At 28.4% G+C, this 21,515-nt stretch overlaps 1 long non-coding RNA gene across 1 annotated transcript; it reads right to left on the reverse strand.

Moving 5' to 3' along the window:
• Window positions 1-13,154: 13,154 nt before the first annotated feature.
• On the reverse strand, window positions 13,155-20,448 carry LOC145954312 (uncharacterized). The gene is made up of 3 exons (XR_014431508.1): window positions 18,877-20,448; window positions 14,291-17,961; window positions 13,155-13,369 (listed from the first exon to the last, which is right to left on the reverse strand). It is a non-coding gene; the product is annotated as an uncharacterized LOC145954312 (long non-coding RNA).
• Window positions 20,449-21,515: the final 1,067 nt, after the last annotated feature.

A 21,515-nucleotide genomic window follows, 5' to 3' on the forward strand; every position in this document is an offset into this window, starting at 1 on the left:
CAATCCACTTGAAAAATAGGACAACCAAACATGCATAGCATAATACAACATTTTCCCAAATGTTTACAACTCAAAACCAAATCCAATTTCAACATGCAACCACAAAATCAACTGAAATCATGCAACACATCATCCATGGGTCAAGACACTTGTCACCCTAAAATCCCTCACATGAATTCAAAGAAATTCACCAATCAACACATGTTTGATTTCAGAACCAAGCATGCAATCCATCAAGAAACTCCAAACAAAGACGTTCTAACTTCCTTTACCTTAACTCCAAGCAATCGAGAATGAGAAGGAAGGAGAAGATGAGTTTTTCAAGCTTCGAGCTCACAAGCTCCACACTAGCCCAACTCTCTAGTTCTTAGCTTAAGCTTCAAATCTACACTCTAGAGGAACCTAAAAGGAACAAGGGAAAAAGAAAACCATCAATTAGAACTCTTCTTTGTAGGATTCTCTTTCTAAGGTTTTAATGAACAAGAGATTATAAAGTTCTGTTCAAAATAGAAATCTTATATACCTTTCTTTTAAGTGTTAACTAAACCTTTGACCAAAGACCCTTGCATTTCACCTAATTCACCTAGGTACAATGTTACACCTACCAATGATGCGATGAAAAATAATATAATTCATTAACAAATTATATTAACTTTTTTTCACAAACTATATGACAATTTAAGTCAAATTTTTTAGTGAAAAACTAGATTGGCAAATGTTAAAGTGTTCTTCAATTGTCACAGTATATGAGAGATATGAGGAATCATTGTTGTACGTCTTAAAAGGATCAAACCTAATAGAAATTGGAGTATGTGAAACATAAATGAGCTTCAACCTCTAAAGATAATTTCTAGAAGAAAGTAAACACTTTGATGGATCTACACATTTTCAAACTCCCTTAAAAACATGAGTGACTTAAAAAATGAGTGACTTAAAAAATGTGTAGAGATGTACTAAAGAAGAAAATAATAAACAAATCATTATAAGGAAAATGACTTATGACTATAAATGATTGTTGTGCGTATACTTTAAAAAGTTATTATACAATTTTCATAATGAATTGTGTGAATTAATATAAAATAAACATTCATTTATAAATTTTTAATTTTTAGTGATAATTTTTATCTATCACTTCAACTTTGAGTCAATTTTTCATCTCAACAATTTGACCTACATGATTCTAAATCCAATCACCATGCTTAATGGTCTTTTTTGAAAATGAAGAAAAATAATTAAATTACACAACTCAACGAATTAAGTTTCATCCCAAAAAAGAACTATTGATTTTTTTTTTCCAAACACCATTTTTGATTGTTCCACTCCCCTAATTCAATTGTAACCTCATCAGATTTCTCTTCTGAAATTTAGTACAATCTTGATAACAAATATCTCAAACAGTTAGAACCCACCAACCATACATCCAGACATAACTTTGCACTTTTCCCATCACCAACCCTCTTTGAAATTTATCCACATGCCAATTTGGACAATTATTACCACCAAGGCTGATGACACTTTAATTTGTACATAGGTTTCTTCAATATGCAAACATATTTTTAGAATATTCACTTCTTTTTGCAAACAGAATATTCACTTCTATCACACGAAACAGTTGAATAAAAAATAAAAAATAAAAAACCACTAAAATCAATCAATTAATAGGAGTTAGCTTTGGTAATTTACATAAAATTGTAGATTCAAATCTCAATATTCTCATCTTTTTCACATAAAAAGGACCAATATATGAATTTAATAATAACAAACCTTACAACACAGTTTTCCTTACTTAATCTCTACTTCCATTTAGCTAGAAAAGTAGAAGTGGAAAATTAAATCACATTAGATTTCTTATCTCAACTCCTTTCAAATTCTTTAAGTTAATACACTATATCCTAGCAACAACTGAAGATTAATTTTATTACTATAATAATAATAATAATAATAATAATAATAATAATAATAATAATAATTATTATTATTATTATTATTATTGTTATTTTGGTCTCATATTAATTTAATATGTTTAATTTTAATTTACTGTTAATGTATAGTGTAAAGAAAATTCTCTACGTATCAATACGTTTAAATCAAATTCTTAATTTGATTTCAAAAGAAAAAGAAATCTTAATTTAGTTGTGTTTATAAATATCATTTTCTAACACATTTTTTAAGCACATTTTTTTAATAATTAAATGAAATTTATTACAAATCACAAAATTTTGCTATATGTCACTTCTTATTAAATGACTCTTATTCATTGCAAAATTTTTTGTATTTATGATAGATTACTTAATTGTGGTTATCATAAGCTCCACGAATATATGCAAATAACAAGGATTTTAACAATTTTGGTTAAGTTTCAGGAGTATCTATTAAAATCCCTACTAATTTTTTACAGTTTAACATAAATCTCTACTAATATTAGTTTTATTTATTTATTTATTTATTTACTTTAATAAATTTCAATTCTCATATTTTTAATTTTTCATTTTTCATTTTCCCTCTTCCATTAGTGATAGCTCCCACCTATACTTTAATTTTAAAAAAAACACTTCTTCTCCACATCAAACCCTAGAAATCTTGCTTCCACCATCTCAATCTTTGATAACACCCTCTTCATCAATGTCGACTTGAGCCACTCATTCCAAGCCATAAGAAATGAAATATTTAAATCCAACTGCATCGCCAAAAATCCATGAACAATTACACACAACAAGTTAAGTCTGTGAAACATGAAATGTTCAAAACCATCTCCACCCAACCTCAAATATGTTGTTGTTGGTGAACGAAAGGTCACAGTGTTATTGTCATCACTCATAGATGAGGAAAGGAAGGGAATGTCCAATTTGTGGTAACTAGTTTCAATTTTTTAATAAATTTTAATTAATAATAAAATGTGTGCTAAAAAAAGTATGTTAGACAATGCTTTCATATTGCTGACTATCCTTTTGTTAAAAATATATCCCAAGAAATTTGTATAACTTAAGGTTCAATTTTGATAATTTTTTTTCTATAAATACTTACATAAGAGAAGAGTTAGATAAAATCAAATAAACTTTATGTTGAAATTAGCTTATAAATTAGTTAAAAGATATATTTTGAAAAGTTTAATATATACGAGTTTCTTGGAATTAATTTATACACTAGTATTTTAACTTGTGAAATACATATATTTATTATATTAATAAATTATATAATTAAACAAATATTATGTTTGAATATATAATTTAATTTAAAATTTGTATAGATAAATATTTTTAAATATATAAATTATATTTTAAATTTATGATAAATAATGTATATTATAACATAAAATTATTTTATTTATTTGATAATTAATTTTAAAATATTAATGTTTAATTTATAAATAATTATGATAATAAAAATTAAATTATATAAGAAATTAAAATAATGCGTACAAACCCTTTCATAAAAAAAAATATGAAAAAGTACTCTAATGTAAAATAGTAATTCATATTTAATATATAAGAATTAATAAATTTATTTTAATTTTTAAAATTTATTTTTTCTTCTTATTTTTGTAAAAACTTATTTTTTTAACAATAAAATATTACAAAAAATATAACAATTCAAATTTAGTACTCTTGTATATATTATTTCAATTATTCATTACTAAAGTGACCCTTATGCTTTATAGAAAAACTTATCTAAATCAAAACTTTAAAAGACACACTTGGGCCATTTGTGTCCCCTCTCTCTTTCACATACTATGTTATATATCCATTACTTTCACATGCATCAGAATCTAAACCACCCCCACATCTATCTATATAATCAAGTTGCACTTACCCTTCGGGTCCGAGATATAGTCACGTGAATAATTGTATAAGAAAATTATATATATATATATATATATATATATATATATATATATATATATTTTGATTCTTGTATTAAATGTATTTTGTATGAATTTTTGTGTCAATTAATTTTTTTAGTTCAATTTCAATGCATTGCCAATAAATATATATATAAAAAAAATGTATCTATCAATCAGTAAAAAGTTTTTGTTGGTGTATCAGTATAAAGATCTTTTACATACACTATTTATTCTTGATTTTTTTTTCCATTTAAAATACTACTTAAGTGTTTTTTATTCTTATTCCACAGTCTTTATATTAGTTTTCATCTTATTTTCCATTTAAAATACCACTTAAGTCTTTATATTAGTTTTCATCTTATCCTAGACCCTTTATATTGTTGTTCACATGTTTTATATTATTCTATTCAAAAATTAAAAAAAAAATTACATGAAAACTCATGTTATGACTATTTTACCACGATAATCAAATATTGACTAAAAGAATTAAGTTGAACATTCATAATAAATATTTATGGAAAAAAATATGATTAGCAATAGATTATATGAAAACTTACGAACAAAAATTGTTAGTTTTAGTAAAATTAAATTTGGATCTTTTAATTAAGTAAGGTCTCGAATTCGAGTTTTGAGAATAAAAAAATGATTAGAAGATGAGATATAAATAGAAGTGACATATTAAGTGTTTCAACAAAAAATTAGTTATCAATGTGATACTCTTCTATCTCTAAAAAAAATTAATATGATATTATTAAGAAAATATGTTTCTTTAGAAATATTAAATAAAATAAGTTTCTTTACTACCTGTACTATGAAAGGGATCATAAATCTTAATTTGTTGAATTAAAACTAATATTAAATAAAAAAAATAAAGTAAGATACAAGTTCATAAATAATGACACAAAATCGATCTTTACAAATCCTAAAAAAAAAATGAAACATAATAGGTAGCACTAAGTCTAACAGTATGGTGATTAGAAAATAAATAATCAATTTGATCAATTTCTATATGACGTTCAACTCAAACAAGAAATACAACCTCAAAAAATAGTAAGAGAAGTGAAAATATATATCACACATGTATAACACATATAAGCACCATGAATAACATCTACAATCATACATAATACCATTCAAGTCAACACAATTACAAATAATATTCAATACATTAATCTCATTACCATCCACATTCACTATTTAATGACTCATGCAACTTATGATTTTACTTTTATATGCATGTGATATCAATCTCCAACATCCTCAAAGACGTTCCAATACAAGGTAGCCTAGGAGCATATATATGGATCAAATCATCACGTACTAGGTAACCCTCTCAATTCACTTTTAACTAGGAGAAGATCCATCAGGATCTAGTCTAGGCATTGCAATCAATTGTTGTCACCTCCCATACTCATTAGAGGTTCTCTACCATAATACCCTTGGAGCCAAGGTAAAAGACCATAGAGACCCTCCTGTATCGATTCACACCAACTCCAAAGAAAGCATGCATTAACACATGGACTCTTACACCACGACATTAAGCACAAGAGTTAATGCACATGCTCAATGCCAATATCATCAATTTGCTAGATCTTTGTGTTTGGATTTCTCCAAAATACCAAACCTCCACTTGGATTTCCTCATCTCATCACCAACATCACCTTTTTACTCTTATTAACTCATTGTTTTCATCATACATACTCTTCCTATTTAATTACTCAATTATGGTGATGGAAACTCTAGGAGAAACAATATTGATGTAGCTTCTCCCTCAAGCTTCTAGGGAAGGATCTTCACTTCTTGAACTCCTTTAAGCTTCTTCAATGGCTTTCGTAGATGTTAAAAGCCATTTTTACCACACAAGATGATGAAAAAAGTCTCCTTGATTGTGCTACACTCATTGAAGAATGATAAGCCTCTTCAATTTCTCAACACACTTAAGAAAGAATAAGAGAAAAGGAAGAATTTCAAAGAGAGAAACAAGCTTTGAGAGAGAGAAATTGGAGAGTAGTTTCATCAATGTCATGTATAAATCTCAAAGTATGTACAAAATGGGTTAAAACTCCTATATATAGAGTTAGGTACCTTGTTAAGAAAGCTAAACATCTAGGAGACAAAGAGGAAACACTTAGATTTAGTTCCACGAATCACAAATAAACCAAGTGGACATGTTTGAGACATGAAGGAGACAAGTAGAGCCAGTGAGAAAGTGCCAAATGTCCTCTTGCCTCTAGGTAGTTTGGATAGGTAGCTCTAAGGTGAAGAAGTAGCCAAGATGGGAGGCTTATAGTGGCCTAGGCTTGTCTTGAACGAACAAAAAAAACTAAAAAATTGGTTTGCTTTGTTTAACCAAATAAAGGTTGAATCAAGCCAAATCAATTCCTCAGGCCAAAAGAAGAAAAATAACCCCAATATCACTTTTTGGTTATTTCCTTGCCTAGGCCTTTGTTATTTCCACGCCACCTAGAATGCCTATTGTCACACCATTAGAATGGTTATTTCCACTCTAACTACTAAAATCCAAAAACTAAAATTTGGTGTCCATGAATACAAGGTCAACTGGAATACATTTCAAAAAGGAACATGTCTTTAAATCCTAAAAGCATGACCTAAAAAAAAGGAAACATACACCCCTAAATATAAGGGCATAGACAACCTATACATTTAACTACTTATATAGAGAAATGAAAAATAAACTATATAAAGTATATACAATAGAAGACTAAACAATTATGAGGAGAACACATACTTTATGATCATGATAAGAAAAAATCTAAGAAGCACATCCTCTCTAGTAGCTTCCTTTAGCCTCTTAACCAAAGACTTTGTCAAAGGTCCTGTGGCCTTCAAGGTAGTCTTCCATCATAGACTTTAACCTTAACTCTTTTTGGACTTATCTCTTCCAAAGGGATCCTTGGGAAGTAGGTTTTCATCATATGATTTGTATTTTATCTTTTTCTCGTATGTTTCTCAAATTATGATTACCATGTTTATCTCTCTCTCTCTCTCTCTCTCTCTCTCTCTCTCTACCGTTCTACCTTATTATCATTCTCAATATGTTCCTTTCTTTAATCATTTACCCATGGTTATTAAATTTTTTTCTTCTCATTTTTCATTCCTAGTTGTAACTCTCCCTCATAAACTCTTGAACTTTTTGGGTCAAGGAGCTTTATACCGAGGGTTGCTTCACCAATAGGTATTGGATGAACCACATAAGTGAACTTGACACCACATCATAACCTAAAACCTTAAGGCATTAGGTTGATGGGTCCTTCCCACTCATATACTACTCAACATGTCAAACTCTAACCAATATGAAACTCTCTTCACACTTTAATATTAATTCCAACACTCCCCCTCAAGTGTGAGAATCTCTTCCACATGGTCTACTCCCCTTCAAGTGAATTTTTTTTTTCATTCACGAGCATTCAATGGTAACATATTTACATTATCATTACACATCTATAAGACACATCCTACATACCTCTAAAAAGACTTTCAATACTAGAGATGATAGTATTCTTAGATCCCTTGCCAATTCCATTTTTCGGGATCCCACTCTTGGATCCATTGTGAATTCTATTGGTCAATACTCATTTGACCCGGTCATGAATCACTTGGTTGAACCATCGACTTGAATATAATTGTTGGGTCACTTAAACACTAGGGAGCACTTCACCAATGGGAAGTGAGTAATCCACACAAGTGAGTTTAACATCACAACATAACCCAAAACCTTAAGACATTAGGTAAATAAGTCTTTTCTCACTTATATACTACTCAATATGTCTAACTCCAACCAATGTGGAACTCATTTTACACTTGAAATTCAACACTCCTTCGCTAGTGTGAGTCTTCTCCACAAGGTTACACTCCTTCCTCAAGCGGAAGTTTTTTTCATCCACGAGTATTTAGTGGTGGCTTACTTGCATCACTTTACCACACTTTAATTGAACACGTCCTTCACACTCTAGGAAGACTTTCAATGCAATGGATGATCTCATTCTTAGGTCTCCTATCAATTTCGTTGCCTAATATAGATCCCACTCTTGGATCCACCACCAATTCTATTGGCCAATACTTGTTTGAGTTAGTCACCAATCACTTGGTTGAACCATTAGCTTTGATACCACTATTGGGTTGGGAAGTTTTACACCAGGGAATACTTCACTAATGGATAGTTAGTAAACCACACAAGTTAGCTTGACACTACCTCATAACTCAAAACCTTAAGGCATTAGGTTGATGGATCCTTTTCATTTATATATTACTCAACATACCTAACTTTAATCAATGTCAAACTCTCTTCACACTTGAATTAACATAACTAACTACTTTATCTCTCTACATATCTTTCTTACTCGATGAAACTATACTTGGCAAGACAAACTTCGTGCTTAAATGGAGAGGTGAAAGAACTCTCTACTATGCATTCGACCCAACATGGTTACTTCAACACCCAATATTAAGGGAACATGAACCCCTTTAGTGCACTCGCGCTTGATGTGGCTCTAGCCACGCCCAATTTCATACACTTGAAAAATTTGATGTCAAATGGCACCTAGCAAGACACTCCTTGCCCAAGGCGAAGAGGTTAGGGACCTCTCTATGGCTCCCACGACCGACATGGTCTTCTCCATGCTCAATAGTGAGAATTGCACTCACCACACCTAGTGTTGTTGTAGATTCTACACTTCGTAGATCATGACTCAAAGTTTCTTAACCCATCCAAATACATCCTCGAGGATTTTTATTTCAATTCATTCGATTAATCATTTTTATTTTAATCACAAAATACTAATTTGACAACAATTATCACCAAAACATCCAATTCATGCAAAACTACTGAATCATACATTCAACCTTAACCTTCAAATATTCCAACACAAGGCATAACATATTTGTTAGATCAAAAGACGATCTAAGATCCCTCAAAAATCTATGTTTTAATGTTAACAAACTTAAACGCTTTTGTAAAAAATATGTGTAAAAGATCGTATGCCTAAGACAACAGCTTTAAGATGTTTTCCTATAATGAAATGCATGATAACTCTTAGATTCAACACTTCGTTTATCTAAATAATGAATGATTTAAATATCACGTTTAATATGTCTGATGTTTCTATCATCTATTTTCATGTTATTCTTTAATAGATTGAAGGAATAAAAACTTCTTTGCCACTTGAAATTCATAAAAGAATGAGGATTTTCTTATTGTCAAAAGAAAAAAGGATAAGTAGCTATCTTGAAGTATGTGAAGTTTTCTAAAAAGTCATTTTTGACTAACACACATAACAATCCCTTTCCTTTTGTACCATAAAGGTAATAAATGGTCTCTTTGATTAGATAAAAAGTTACCATTTGGTGAAACGAATTTAATGTATGTTTTTGTTTATCCAACAAAAACCTATCTTGATCTACAAAATAGGAAGACAAGGAAAGTCAACAAGTAACACTAAATGATTTGCAATGGTCATCTTTGAAAATTGCCTATATAAAGGAGCTTGAACATCATAGAGAACAAAGAAGAGTTTTGACAATCAATTTATTTCATTCTTGGTAAACTTATTATATACATATGCTCTTAAAAGTTGTATCATGTCTTATGAGTAAAACAAAAGTACTTTTTGTTATCTTTGCCCATCCTAAACTGAGTGCATAGCTTGAAGTTTGGAGAATCTTTGTGTTTAAATAATAATTGATATTGAAGCCTAAAGAGACTTTGTTATTCAAATACTTGCGTAGTTTGCTTGAAGAGGTAAATCAAATGACACCTAGGTTAAGGCAAACCAACTTGTGAAAGAATACTTGTATCTTTGTGAAAGATAGTAAAACCTGATTAAGTTGATCAAGAATTAGATGTAGTCTTGGTGTTTGGGACGAACCAATATAAAAATACCTTATGTACTTTAATTTACTTAGTCTGCACTCTTGTAAGCTACATTATTTAATTTATGCACTATTTTGGAAAATGTTGAGATTTTTATTCATAATATTCAACCCCTTTCTAATGTTTTCCTTTTCTCCACAATATTTCAACATCATAAATTCACGAAAATCAATCTAATTATATATTCAAACAACAATCATAATATCATATCAACTACAATTGTATCAAACACATACAATTATAATTTCTAGGGGAGACTTAAGGGTCGCCCCACTACACATAAGACCATATTCCTTATATGTGCCCACAAATGAGATATTTTCACTTCCTTTTCTTACCTCAAATGATGATCTCTAATGTACAAGCATGATCCTTTGTTGTCCTCTTAGGCTCTTTGAGGTTCCCATCTAGGTTTCCTCTACAAACACTTTTAAAATTTAGAATTGACGTGAAATCCAACAAACTCTCCTCTCACTTTTAGTAAGATTCTAGATTGAACTTAAGAGTTCAAATTCAAAGACTCTTCTCTATTCCACGCTTGTTTCTATTTTATTTTATTTTATTTATTAAAATCCTCTTTATTTATATTATATGCTCAATTAAATAAATAAATTAAATTTATATTATAAATATTATTTAATAACTTTATTTTATTGTTTATTTTAAAAAATGAGATATTACCGTCAAGAAAATCGATACATTTTGCATCTATATATAACATATATGCTGACATCAATATTATTGTTGACATATTACACAACTTATGGCAATTAAAACTTGTGCCAATTAAGTTTATAAAATATCATATGCAAGAATGAGACGTTAGATATTAAACAAGCTCATAACCATTTTGACAGGCTCAAGATATTGAGTTAGAAGAAGATATATTAGAAATAGACAATCAACTTGCTGAGGGATTTAGTGACTGTGACACTAATGAAACTCACATTGCCCCGGTTAAATTTTTTATTTAAGAAAATAAAAGACAGTATAAACACATCGTAATATCTAAATTAATAACCAAAAACATATATAAATATAGAATATAAATGCATCAATGTATTATTAATATATAACACAAATTCATAAAATAATATTTATAGTCCCATGAAAATAAATGAGTACGTGCAACGATGGGACTCTAGATATTAAACAAGATAGCCAATGACCATTTGGATCAAGATGTTCAATCAGATGAAGATATTAGAAGTAGACAAGCACATGCTGAGGTTTTATTGATGCTAACGTAATTCAAAATAGTTCTATTTTATTCGTTTTAGAATAAGTTATTCTAAATTATTTATAAAGTAAGAAAATTTATTAACTAAATATTTTTTTAATTAGCTTTAAAATTAATTTTCTTTATTAGAAATGATGCAACACAATAATACACAATATTATTACTAAAAACTACTATATGTTAATATAGTATGTTAATATATGTTAAAAAGAGTAAATATAAATCATATTGACACACAATATATACAGTTGAATCACATTTAAAATCTATACTAAAATTATGTGTAAACATATATCAAATAGATTTATATTTATGTATATTATATCTATAATGACATTTTTATATGTTAATATATATATATATATATATATATATATATATATATATAATATTTGTTATAGTGTAAAAAAATATTACTAGAAATATAAATTAAAAAAAAGATAATAAATATTATATTAAAAAAAGATTTTATTTTTTTCTTCTAACACAACACTTATTATGAAATAGAAGGATTGTGTACTTTATTTTTCATTCAACAAAATAACACAAAGACTAAGGAATGTACCAACATTCTTGCTTATATTTAAAAACAAAAAAAGCTTTGACATATGTAACATCATTTTCCTTATGATAAGTCTGTAACTAAGAATTTAAAAATTATGTAAAAATAAAGACATAATTAATATTTCTTAAAAATTTCTTAGTGAAAAGATAAATAAATTAAAACAATGTCAATTGAGTGATTCTAATGAAGCTTTCATGGTGGGGTAGAGATGGATGGGGCAAACGAGGGTACGAGTGGGGTCTAAGAGAAATGTTAGTTATGTAACTAATAGTCAACGAAGGTTGATTACTGTGATGGATAGATAGATATAGCTACTAGCTAGTGATGTGCTTCAATAAAAAGTATAGGATATAACTATTCTAGGCTTTAGTGATCAGACATATCTTGGTGAATTTATCATAATTAAAGAGAAAATTTGCGACATTGATGAGAAAGTGACTGCAATCTGTAAAACTTATGTATTAATGTTACACGGGAGAATTCACGTTCCTAAATTGAGATCTTATGTATCAATTTATCAGTTCTTTAATATTTATATTATTCCCAAACTTGTATATGCCAAGTACTATAATCCAAAGTGTACGTGCATTAAGCAATTGAGACAACAATTGCTACTTCTACTTGTACGACTTGTAAGCTAGAAAGTTTTTATAAAGATTTGTTGGGATAAATTTTCTTTGGAAGTATTTTAAGAAAGAAAATAGAAAGAAAAAATAAATAATTTTTTTATAAAATAAAATTAGTTTATATACAAATTAATTTATAGAATTTTTCTTATTTTTCTCTTTTATAAGAATTCCTAAAAAAAATTATCCAAACATACAAATGACAAAAGGGTTTTCAAGTAAAATTATGTTGAAAAAGAATAATATCCACTAAGTTGCAAAGGTAAAGTTTTAGGTCACATGAGTATATTTTTTTTTATTGGAGTCTTTCATGTGATGCAAAGATAAATTATGGTGAATTTGAAATTATGCTTGATTTAAAATTTTTAGGGTCCTAAAATTTATTATACCCTATTTATTAGAGACCTCGACGATATATATCCCTTTTCAAATGATATCGTTATACATAAATACTCGTAATAGTGAAACTAATTAATATCCAATGATTTCAAAAATAATTTACTTTAGTTCAGTTCCAAAAGATTGTTTATATGCTTCAATACTTATTAAAAGTGTAGTTACCATTTTGGTATTCATTATTCTTTTTAAAATGTTGTCTTTTACATCAATCAATAACATTATCATTAACTCGTGCCCTGAAATATGTTAAACTTCTGAGTACTTGTTCTTCCAAAGTATTAACGGGGATATGTGTCATTTTTCTGTGAATTTTTTCTAAAAATATATTTGTAGAAATTTTTTGCGAAAAATAATTTACAGATTTTTTTTACAAAATTTACTACAATTTTAATGATCATAGAAAATTTTTTTCATGATAAAAATTTGCATAAAATATTGTAAGAATTTTATTTTGTTTCTTGCAGATTTTCTTGCAAAAATAAATTCGCAAATAATGTTTACTGTAACGCCCAATTCTTACACTCAACAGTAAAAATTATAATATACTTATAATATTTCTGCAATTATAGCATTAACAAAAAAAAAAAAAAAAGTAAAGAAAAGAATATCTTGTGAATTTAATAAATGACATATGGTTCTAAAATATCTAGAATAACGTATTATTTTACACAGCATTTCTTTCTTTCAATTCTATTACAATAATAAATAAAATTATAACAGATTCATCAAATAGCCTCCACATTCTCATTTCCTTCCAAGAAAAAGCTATATCAACTGCAAAATGATCTGGAATCCCAAGTAGATCCATCTATTTTATAATATTTTTAATTTTAAAAAACAAAGAAAAGAAAGGAGTAAGAACAATATCCAATAAATACAATAATTCGAACGAATAAACATAATTATTTATAAACAAAATTTTAACATATATATATATATATATATAAATATATATACAGATTTAAATATTAGATTTTCTTGATACAATAAAATTTGAATTATACTTGTAGTGACTAGTCAGGATAAATGAGCATCATTATAACACCAACCAAAAGATATTCCACCTCCATTTCTTACTCATTTAAATCCCCAAGGTTAAACCTCCAGCTACAAATAATTCAAACTTTATCGTCTATGGCCATAGAGTATTAATTATCTTTAAAATGAGTAAAAGACATTTTAACAAATTATATTAATCATAAAAAAATTACTCAAAATAGATTTAAGAATAATCATAGAATAAGTAATAGTAATTAAAGGTTAAACAAATATATGAGGTTAGAAACACCCCACTAAATAATAACGTAAATAAATAAACATAATAATTAAAAGTTAAGTAGTTAGATGAGGTTAGGAACACCTCACTGAATAAATATAACAATAACATAGTAATTAAAAGTTAAGTAGTTAGATGAGGTTAGGAACACCTCACTGAATAAATATATAAATATAGTGCAGTTAGAAACACCTTACTGAATAAATATATAAATATAGTAATTAAAAGTTAAGTAGTTAGATGAGGTTAAGAACACCTCACTGAATAAATATATAAATATAGTAATTAAAAGTTAAGTAGTTAGATGAGGTTAGGAACACCTCACTGAATAAATATATAAATATAGTGAGGTTAGGGGCACCCCACTAAATAAATATAATCAAATAAATGCATAAATAATTATACATAATAGTATATAAAATTTTAAAAAGATAAGGTTCTCCTCCCCCTTACCTAGATAAACAAGAGCTACCACTTGAGCAGAACCTCCTCTGTTAGATTCCCTCTCTCTTTCCTCTCTCTATTTCTCCAAAATTTCCTTCTCTCTAGAATTCTAAATTTTCAAAACCTTAGGCCCCTATTTATAGAAATTTTGAAATTACTATGCACTATGCACTATTCATTAAAATAATATTATAAATTACTATGCACTATTCATTAAAATATTAAAATTAATTAAAAAATTGAAACTTGCTTCCCTCGTGGTTTCCTTAGCAGCCATTTACTATTCACATATACGTATACATGAATAGTAAAATTCGTATATGTAAATAGTAAAAATACGTATACATAAATAGTAAAATACGTATACGTAAATAGTAAAATACGTATAAAAATATGATAATCCTTCTAATAATCCCAATACATAAGAATAAAATTTTTGGGATGTTACAGTATTCATAAATACGTATACATGAATAGTAAAATATGTATATGTGAATAAAATAAATACATAAAAAATATTTCTTTTCATTGACTAAAATTTGGGATGTTACAATTCTCCCCTCCTTTTAGAAATTTCGTCCCCGAAATTTTCTTGAAAATAAAAATAGGTATGCTCTTCGCATTTTGCTTCCTAATTCTCATATAACTTTATTGATGTACAATTCTATCAATCTTACCAAGAAATATCTAATATTAATAAATACAAGGTGAGCGAACCTATCCATTATAATCCAAATAAGATCAAATTTCTTAAGCATATCAGATATAACTACAACTAAGTTCATAAAATCTTATTTTCAAATTATGACATCTAAAGACTGTAAAAATATCAAAAGATTCTAATGTTCCACCTTAAACTTTTGACATACTATATACTAATATACAATTTTTTTTTTTTTTTTCTCCTTAGATCATGCTTCCCCTGCGCTACTCTGATATATTTTAGTATTTCTAACTGAATGTTAAGAGTACTCTTATGTTATTTATCTAAGATCATCTTCCTTAATTCGAAATTACTAGGCACATAGATTCCATCTTCAAACCTCAAAACACCATCAACTTCCAAGCGTAAAGGGTTATCTATACCTCTACCAATCTTTTCCACTTGGCTTATTAAGAAAAGATTTAACCCTTAAGTCCTCTAATCACACCCATTAATCTATTAGTCCTCTCAACATACTCAATTTAATGCTCCTAGGGGTGAACTTACACATCATGCTTAAGCTTCTAATCTCCTCAATCAAATTCAACCTTTACATTTTCAAAAATGAAAAATGAATGATCATCCTATTTAAGGCATTTGTCACCATATTACTTAAATTTTTTAAGACCCTCTCCAAGGATAAAGTACTTAAACGTAAGTTTACTAGATACGTATGATCAATCTCTAAGTCTTACCACCATATCTATATCCAAGGCAACCTCATATCTACTATCTTGTCTTATAATTTCATGTCTTGCCATCAAAATGAATCAACTAATTATGTTTCTCGAATTTCCTTCAATAGTCCATTCTCTACTCAAGTCATACCTAGTTTCACTCTACTAGAAGTAATCTCACAAATCAAACTTACAATCTTAATATGAGCTAAAAGATATCCCTTAACCATAAGAAGAGATATATAGAGTTTTTCTACTCAAAGTATCGACCATCACATTGACTCTTTCTGAATAACAACTGAGATTAAAATCTTAATCCTTAACAGTTTCTAACTATCTCTTCTGTCTCATATTTAATCCCTTTAAATCAAACAAATATGTGAAATTCTTATGATCACTAAATATCTCAAACTTAGAATCATATCAGTAATGTTTCCAAAATTTCAAGCGTAACTATTACAATTTCTAATTCAAGGTTATGAAAATAATTCACCCAAACCTGTCTTCAAAGCATTACTATATTACCACATAACACTTACTATTTCATAAAGGCAATTCTCTCTCCTTGGTTAATCCAGACACAGGTAATACTATCTTAGAAATTATCTCAATAAATCTCCTATATTAATTAATGCAACAAAGCTCCTAACCTAACTAATTGACCTAGGTATCTCCCACAACTTCTATCATAAATAGATCTACGTTATATCTCCACTAGAAATTACACAACCTAGAAAATTCACCTCATAAAAATTCATACTTAGATAACTTGGCATAAGCTGTCTTGAATATATTTTCATCCTCAATTATAATACGATGATATCACATCCTAAAGTCAATCTCACAACCTTCATTAATTCACTCCTAAGGTCTTCCATCCTCATATCAGCATACATGCATATCAAATCATATTAGAATACCTACTATAAATCTTCATATATACCATTCTTAAGCATGTATGAATCAATTACTGTTTACTCCGTATAGCCTGTACATGAACAACCTTTACCACATAACATCATACAACCTTAAAGAAACTTTTGATCCACAAGATAACACCTCAATATATTAGAATAAAATCGATTTCCTAATAACTCACAAATATCATGACAACATATATATCTCTTTAACAACTATCAAAGAAAATGATACATAGAAAATTATATAGGCTATCACCAAATGATCTCAAACCAATCACCAAATAATCCCAAACCTATCACCAAAAGAAAGCTAACAGGATAAGTTATCATTCTTATAAAGACTTGAAATTCTAAAATGATCATATACTTAACTAAAAATTTCAAAAATTGTAGTAGATTAAATCAGCACTTAACAGCTAGACTTTTGATCACTAAAATATTCATAACGAAAGTTCTAGATCTCCATTGTACCTGATTTTGGTGCCCTTGACAAGTAAACATCCAACTTACAACTTTTATGAAATTCATAAAATCCAACTCTGTCAATATAATACTTGTACTGGCATCACAAAACTGCAGCTAAAACATTCCCTGCATTGATCAGCAAAAGAGTGCACCAAAGTCTAAAGCCCCAAAAATACCTTAAGATACTTCCAAATCATTATTTAAATTTCTTCCTACAATCTTGAACCAAAATAACTTTCATATTTAGCACAAAGAACTTAGAAACTAAAATAAAATCCTCTTACAATCTAACCCATAAAAAAAATCAATATGTAAATATCAAATTTAATAAATCATTTAATAAGGTTTAAAAATAATAAAAGAAATACAAATTAATTCCAGTAAAGGTGGCAGTGCCTCCTAGTTAGGAATAATTTATAAATTCTAAATCATATAATAAAAATAACAAAGATTCACACTTTGATTTTTATCAAAAATATTTAAAACTCCAATTCGCAACATACATCCTCTTTGGATTTAATTACTGTAACTATAGACTTCATCTACCAAACAAGCATAGTAAACTCATAACTCACGGCCGATTGGATCGACCGCTTTGATACCATTAATGTAACGCCCAATTCTTACACTCAACAGTAAAAATTATAATATACTTATAATATTTCTGCAATTATAGCATTAACAAAAAAAAAAAAAAAAGTAAAGAAAAGAATATCTTGTGAATTTAATAAATGACATATGGTTCTAAAATATCTAGAATAACGTATTATTTTACACAGCATTTCTTTCTTTCAATTCTATTACAATAATAAATAAAATTATAACAGATTCATCAAATAGCCTCCACATTCTCATTTCCTTCCAAGAAAAAGCTATATCAACTGCAAAATGATCTGGAATCCCAAGTAGATCCATCTATTTTATAATATTTTTAATTTTAAAAAACAAAGAAAAGAAAGGAGTAAGAACAATATCCAATAAATACAATAATTCGAACGAATAAACATAATTATTTATAAACAAAATTTTAACATATATATATATATAAATATATATACAGATTTAAATATTAGATTTTCTTGATACAATAAAATTTGAATTATACTTGTAGTGACTAGTCAGGATAAATGAGCATCATTATAACACCAACCAAAAGATATTCCACCTCCATTTCTTACTCATTTAAATCCCCAAGGTTAAACCTCCAGCTACAAATAATTCAAACTTTATCGTCTATGGCCATAGAGTATTAATTATCTTTAAAATGAGTAAAAGACATTTTAACAAATTATATTAATCATAAAAAAATTACTCAAAATAGATTTAAGAATAATCATAGAATAAGTAATAGTAATTAAAGGTTAAACAAATATATGAGGTTAGAAACACCCCACTAAATAATAACGTAAATAAATAAACATAATAATTAAAAGTTAAGTAGTTAGATGAGGTTAGGAACACCTCACTGAATAAATATAACAATAACATAGTAATTAAAAGTTAAGTAGTTAGATGAGGTTAGGAACACCTCACTGAATAAATATATAAATATAGTGCAGTTAGAAACACCTTACTGAATAAATATATAAATATAGTAATTAAAAGTTAAGTAGTTAGATGAGGTTAAGAACACCTCACTGAATAAATATATAAATATAGTAATTAAAAGTTAAGTAGTTAGATGAGGTTAGGAACACCTCACTGAATAAATATATAAATATAGTGAGGTTAGGGGCACCCCACTAAATAAATATAATCAAATAAATGCATAAATAATTATACATAATAGTATATAAAATTTTAAAAAGATAAGGTTCTCCTCCCCCTTACCTAGATAAACAAGAGCTACCACTTGAGCAGAACCTCCTCTGTTAGATTCCCTCTCTCTTTCCTCTCTCTATTTCTCCAGAATTTCCTTCTCTCTAGAATTCTAAATTTTCAAAACCTTAGGCCCCTATTTATAGAAATTTTGAAATTACTATGCACTATGCACTATTCATTAAAATAATATTATAAATTACTATGCACTATTCATTAAAATATTAAAATTAATTAAAAAATTGAAACTTGCTTCCCTCGTGGTTTCCTTAGCAGCCATTTACTATTCACATATACGTATACATGAATAGTAAAATACGTATATGTAAATAGTAAAAATACGTATACATAAATAGTAAAATACGTATACGTAAATAGTAAAATACGTATAAAAATATGATAATCCTTCTAATAATCCCAATACATAAGAATAAAATTTTTGGGATGTTACAGTATTCATAAATACGTATACATGAATAGTAAAATATGTATATGTGAATAAAATAAATACATAAAAAATATTTCTTTTCATTGACTAAAATTTGGGATGTTACATTTACTAAATGGTAGAAAAATTTTACAGGTAACTTTTCTTGCAGATTTTCCTGCAAATTTTAATTCGCGGGAAAAATAAAAATATATATATTTAAATTTATAAGTTTAATATTTTAAAAAAATTCAAGTCCCACATCGATTGAAAATAAAATAATTAAAGAGTATATAAGTTAGGGTAACACTTACCTTACAAGGTTTGTATGGTTGAGTGTTAGGCTTATAATATACAATCTTAGAATTTAAAAGATTATGTATCACATGTTGGAGGCATGGAAACAAATGTTTCGGATGAATTATAGAATTTATAGTAATTTCTTTAATTTTTTTCGTAAAAAATATTCTTGTAGAATTTCTTGCGAAAAATTTGCAGGAAACTTTCCTGCAATTTTTTTCGCAAAAATATATTATCCATGAAAGTATTACCTGCAGATAAAATTTCGTAGAAAAATTTGTAGGAACGTTTCCTGCAAATTTTTCATAAAAATTCACAGGAAAAATCGCATGTAACAAGAGAAATTCTAGTAGTGTACGTATAAAGGAAGAAATGTAGAAATGCATGTTACGGTTATGGTTATTTTCCTTAGGCAAACTTCTTTATTATTGAGTGAGTAATAAAAAAGTTTCCAAAATTATGTTTTACTCGTGATGTTCAAATTAAAGAATTGTGATATAAATAGTAAATAATTTTGTTCATTTAATGATTGTAAAAAGAATGAGCAAGTTGTACATAAGATTGGACTATATTATCTTAAAAATAAGTATATTCTACACTTATTGTAGGGCCTGATAGTCCACCTGTTGCTCCACCATAGTATGATATTGTCCGTTTTGGGCTAGGCTCGCACGATTTTGTTTTTGGGCTCCTTCCCAAAAGGCCTCATACTATATGGAATGGTGGACACTTATAAACTAGTCAATGTTCCTTCATTTTACAGATGTGGGACTTGGGATGAATCCCAACAAACCTCCTCTCAGACCAAGGACCACATGTCTCGTGACCTCCTCCTCTCAAGCGATAATCCGTCACCATCTTGTACCGCCATTAACTCTATGGGACACGCCGCCTGAACACCACAATATCAGGAAGACTTTCAACACAAGGCACCAAGTTCGGATCTCTTCTCCATCGCGAGGCACAACACTGAGGGTCTTCTCGCATCAAACCCAGTCGAACCATTGGCTCTGATACCACTTGTCGGGCCCGATACTTTATGTTTGGCAAAAAATCCAGTCTATCATGAAAGATCAAAGCATATTGATGTCAGATTGAATTTCATACGAGATGTAATTGAAGACAAATTGTTCTCCATAGAGAAGATAGCTACGGTAGACAATCCAGCAGATATGTTGACTAAACCTTTGTCTTTTGAAAAGTTTAAGCATAGCTTGGACTTGGTGAATATTCGCATCGCTTGAGACCCTTCGGGGAGAATAAGCAGGAGAGTTGTTCTTGGTTACTGGTGACTTGGGAAAATTCAAGTCAAGGTGGAGAATTGTTGAGATGCCTTGAATTTATAATTTTGTCCGTTACTATTTCCGCTATTATTTGGGTTGTAATGAGGCTATTATCACTACTACAAAAGACACATTTTACATCGGTTTGTTTAGCCATTTTACATCGGTTTTCAAAACGATGTAGATTAAAGCGATGTAAAAAGTGCAAGACATTTTACATCGGTTCTGAAAACCGATGTAAAATATGTCATATTTTACATCGGTTCTGGCTGAAACCGATGTAAAATATATGATATATTTTACATCGGTTCCACCCAGAACCGATGTAAAATATGACATTTTACATCAGTTATTGATAGAACTGATGTAAAATATGTCAACCAATCTATGTATAGGTTACCCCCTATTCATACATTCAGAGGAGGTCTTTTATGACAACCTAATGGCAATCATCATAGGCATCCCTGTGAACATTACCAGAAAAATGATAGTGCATAGAAAATTATTACAACCACACAGTAAGAAAGAAGTATGTAATCATAAAAATAGTAACAATAGCCAAATACAAACAATATTCTGGGTCATGTCAGCAGCAAGTTGTATAGATTGTAAAAATAACCTTAGCCTGCCTTCCAACTTAA

The sequence above is a fragment of the Cajanus cajan genome, chromosome 2, assembly GCF_000230855.2.
Source record: "Cajanus cajan strain Asha chromosome 2, NIPB_CcT2T_4, whole genome shotgun sequence".
In the NCBI taxonomy this organism is placed as follows: domain Eukaryota; kingdom Viridiplantae; phylum Streptophyta; class Magnoliopsida; order Fabales; family Fabaceae; genus Cajanus; species Cajanus cajan.